The sequence below is a fragment of the Nansenia antarctica genome, assembly GCF_963989245.1.
Source record: "Nansenia antarctica genome assembly, chromosome: 2".
Taxonomy (NCBI): domain Eukaryota; kingdom Metazoa; phylum Chordata; class Actinopteri; order Argentiniformes; family Microstomatidae; genus Nansenia; species Nansenia antarctica.
Window position 1 is genome coordinate 4,524,273 of NC_137675.1, and position 5,000 is coordinate 4,529,272.

The following is a 5,000-nucleotide window of genomic DNA, read 5'->3' on the forward strand; positions in this document are numbered from 1 at the left end:
GTGTGTGTCTGTGTGTGTGTGTGTGTGTGTGTGTGTGTGTGTCTGTGTGTGTGCGTGTGTGTGTGCGTGTGTGTGTGTCTGTGTGTGTGTGTCTGTGTCTGTGTCTGTGTCTGTGTCTGTGCGTGTGTGTGTGTGTGTGTGTGTCTGTGTGTGCGTCTGTGTATGTGCGTGTGTGTCTGTGTGTGCCTGTGTGTGTGTGTGTTTGCAGTGATGAGGCAGTCCCTCCATCACTGCGTCCCTCTCCCAGGCGGCTGCAGTCGCTTCCTCCCCTCCACCTCCTCCTCCAGCACCGCTGAACCCGTCTACGGGGAGTGGGCGCCCTCTGGTGGCCGCCGGCGGCCCTGCAGTCAACACTCCGGCAGCTCCGCTTCCGACTCCGACACGCTCACCCCAGAGTCCGACCCCACTCAGGAGGCGAGGAGACCGGCGTGGGGGGAGGGGAATATATACTCTTTCTGAAACTACGAAAAACTCAAAACCAGCCGCTCAAACCGATAGATTTGTAACATCTAGAGAGAGAGAGAGCTCATGATCACATCTATCCCGTTCAGGGGCTACGTGACCGCAGATTGTGACCCCAATTGTGACCCCAATTGTGACCCCAATTGAAATAAGCCAGTGGCTTTCTTGGGTTTTTATCCTGTTAGTTGACCTTGTATGTAATATGTACTTTCATGTACCTACTTCTGCAAATCTTCTAATAAAGTTTTCAATCAATCAATCAAAAACATTCACACTGTACCTACGTTACGTTTGAGAGTGAGTCATCCTCGAATAGTGAAGCTATTGAACTATAACACAAATATATACAAACACGCATAGGCTATATCATCTATACAAATAGTATACAAATAGTATTATAGATGAAATATCGATGAATCTATATATTTGGATATGTATTTACTTTAAATCTTACACTAATCCTTTTATTATTTTGTTATTTTGTTAAAGCACTTTGAGCTGCAACGTTCGCAGGAAGAGTCCTATACAAATAAAGGTTATTATTATTATTATTATTATTATTATTATTATGTCGTTGTTGTTGTTGTTGTTGTTGTTGTTGTTGTTGTTGTTGTTGTTGTTGTTACCGCCCTTCTAGTAGTGTTAAGGAAAAAAATAAGTATGACACGACACACAGTGGTCTCGGTCTCTTGGATCCAAAGCGCGCCGTCAAATCCTCGTCTTGCGCTGTAATTCCAGATTGAACCACTCGGCGGCGCTCCACTTCAACTCTTGTCAGAGTCAATGAAAGTCACTGGTCTTCAGTTGTCTGTCATCATCATGTCATGTGTCAGACAAGAATCCCTCCGTAGACAGAAATGCAGCCTGAGTGAGTAATGTTAGTAAGAACCAGTGATACAGCCCTGTGTGTGTGTGTGTGTGTGTGTGTGTGTGTGTGTGTGTGTGTGTGTGTGTGTGTGTGTGTGTGTGCGCTTAATCAACTTATTTTAATTAGGCATTTCTCTGAATTAACTTCCTTGTCATTCTTGTCTTCACTTGTCCTAATTGAATTTGAACAGCCCAGCCTCACATTTGGTCTGGAAAATATGACAGATATAGGCCTGCTGGATGGACCAGCGTCATGTGATGATATAATGATTGGAGCACTTTGAGCTGCAACGTTTGCAGGAAAAGTGCTATACAAATAAAAAGTTATTATTATTGTTATTATTATTATTATTATTATTAGGGACAATACAGAGCAGCATTGAAGGCCAATCGCAGGTGTCTGGGAGCTGCATTACTAGTGAACTGTTATTAAACATCTGGCTACTAATTGAGGATGGAAAGTCTCCTCAACTGGATAGCTTTGTTGAATCTCCCTCTCTCACTGTCTCCCTCTGTCTCTCTCTGTCTCTCTCTCTCTCTCTCTCTCTCCCCCCCTCTCTCTCTCCCCCCCCCCCCCTCTCTCTCTCTCTCTGTCTCCCCCCTCCCTCTCTCTCTCTCTCTCTCTCCCCCCTCTCTCTCTCCTTCCCCCCCTCCCTCTCTCTCTCTCTCTCTCTCTCCTCCCCCCCCTCTCTCTCTCCTCCCCCCCCTCTCTCTCTCTCTCTCCCCCCCCCCTCTCTCTCTTTCCCCCCCCCCCCCCCCCTCTCTCTCTCTCTAAAATATCACAGACTGGAGAACATTGTTGAATACGCCCGCGTAACTTTCTGGCCCGTTCTCCTCCGTGTACAGCTGGAGGTGGTCTTAAAGGGGTGGGAGTGTCTGGACGAGGGGGGCGGCGGGTGGGTGGGCAGGGACGGATATCTCTCAGACATCACTAGTGTAGCTGCAGCTGTTTATATTGGTTAGCATGTTGTCTGCTTGTTGGTGTTTGAATGTTGTTGTTTGTTTATGGTGATTTGTGTGGTGTGGTCTCGTTTGGTCTGCTCTCGCGTGTTTTGGGAAATCACGTGTCAGTTGTCCTTTTCCTTTGCTGTTTTCGATAATGGCGGCGGCATTTTGAGACGGAGCGGCTGTTGTTCTGGACTTGCTACGGCAGGAACAGCTAGCTTCAAAGACTACAGATTCATAGACAACATTCCCTTTATAGCATGCAGCCAACGAGGTATTTACGTTCTGTGTGTATTTAATTTGTATTGAACTGTGTTGTACATGCAATGTTATGTTGTTATGCTAGCCAAGCTAACCGTGAATGTTTGTTCTCATAGTTTTCACGGTGCTGTTGGAAATGAATAAAACCAATTACATCAGTAGAAGAAAGCCACTTGTGTCATCGTGCTTGGAGGGAGTTACAGTGAAAACTCGGACTGTTTCACCAACCGAGTGGGACCGAAGATGATGCCGACGGCCGACGTCTGTTTCATCAACGTGTATGGGACTGAATGACGGCGAAAAAGACAGATAAGCTCAGCTCGCATTTTACACACAACAATAAGAAGCAAGAAGACCACACATTTATTAAGAACTTGAACACTAACAAGTGAAGAGTGATCTAAGAAGAGGACGTTAGTAAATGTGCTACCAAGAGACCTTTTAGTGTGTTACTAAAGTATGATTTGAGAAAAGGTATTTACAACAATCAGCCTATAGGGGTCCATATTCGCCATTTTATGTTGAACTTGAACCTAGAAGTGTTTCTAAATTGAACTGCAGCCTATATTGAGTATTTTCAAGGTAGCATTCAACGTTGAGTTTAATGCCCTTTTTTGCATGTGTTGTGTTTTTGAATTTAACTCTTCTGAAATACTTTATTTGAATCTTTTGATGATATTTGATGGACTTAAACCAACATATATTTACATAAGTGATACATTCTAGAAAGTGCTAAACTTGATAACTGATCACATTGCAAGTAGTGATAGTCTAAGTAGGCCTACAAATGTATTAATTATATACATTAAGTTTACAAGATGGCGGAGCCAGGAGAGCTTACCAATCAGGCAAGAGACAGTGCTAGGGATAGAGAAGATTCCCAAGAGCAGCCTGAAATTAGTCAAAACGGTGATGCTGCTGAGCAGCCAAGAAGAGGCCAAAGATCCATAACTCTAACAGAGAAGGGTAAAGGAATGCAAGATGAAAAAATTAAAGCGCTTCAACAAAGGTTCAATTACATCTATGGTAAATGGAGATCACACGTTAAATCTTCTAAACAGGCATTGTCACAAGCAACGGAGCCTGTATCTGATGATCTGCTTAACGACATAATTGGTGATGTCAGAAGTCTTTCTGCAGATGTCCAGCGTGTTTATGACGGACTACGGCAAATCTCAACTCCAGACCAAGAAACACGTCAGAGAGTCGATCTGTGCGTCCATATATCCAAGTTCATTGTATGCAGAGCCTCAAGCCGACTGTGTGGAAAGGTATCTGACGGAGAAGAGGAAGATTGGCCTGAAGCAGGTTCTTTATTCGACTGTAGTGTAGGTTCTTTCACTTATGTTTCCAAGGGGACCTCAGTACACTCGAGCGGGTCTACTGAAAAACGACAAGAAGCTGCTGCTGATGCTGCTGCAGGCAAAGCTGTTCTGAAGGTGTTACAAGAACAAGAAAGAGAACAACAGGAAATACAGCAGCTAGAAACAGAAGCTAAGAAGAAGATAGCTGATCAAGAGGCAGCAGCAGTAAGGCGTCGTTTCCAGAGAGAGGAAGAGGAAGCTGATCAAGAGGCAGCAGCAGTTAGGCGTCGTTTCCAGAGAGAGGAAGAGGAAACTAAAATCAGAGCTGAACTGGTAGAGGAACATGCAGTGCTGCAAAGGACTCTGGAAGAAAAACGGAGAAGGGTACAGCGTTTGGAGACAATAAAAGATCTGAATGCAGCACAAGCAAGAATACAAGTTTATGATCAAGTGGAGGACACAGAAGAGAAGTGGAGAGACATCGTACTAGATTGTGAGATGGTAACAGACAAGCAAGTGCCTGCTCCCACAAGTCCTCCGTCTCGGTATATGTCTCCCGCACTACAAGCTGTGACCACCTCCTCAAATGAAAGTACAGCAGAGCTCGTCAAGATGCTAGCAGACGCAGTGAGTGCCAACAGAATCCCAATTCCTGAACCATCAGTATTCAGTGGGGATCCATTGAGATACAATGACTGGAAACTCTCATTTGAAACGCTGATCGGCCAGAAGAACATCAGGGATAAGGAAAAGATATACTACCTCCGTAGGTATGTAAATGGTGAAGCAAAGACAGCAATTGATGGCTATTTCTTACTTGGCACTGAATCTGCCTATGTGTCTGCATGGGAACTCTTGGAGGAAAGATATGGAAACCCATTTACGATCGCACTAGCATACAGAGACAAGCTCCACGCGTGGCCCAAGATGAGACCTAAGGATAGCTACGAGCTCAGAAGGTTCGCTGATTTTCTCCGCAGTTGTGAGGCAGCTATGAACCACATCAAGGCACTGGAAATCTTGAACGACTGCAATGAAAACAGGAAAATTCTGTCAAAGTTACCGGATTGGTTGACGGCTAGCTGGAACCGGAAGGTTACTGACATAGAAGAACAGAGCAACCAATTCCCCTCCTTCAGCCAGTTTGTCGCATTTCTCACT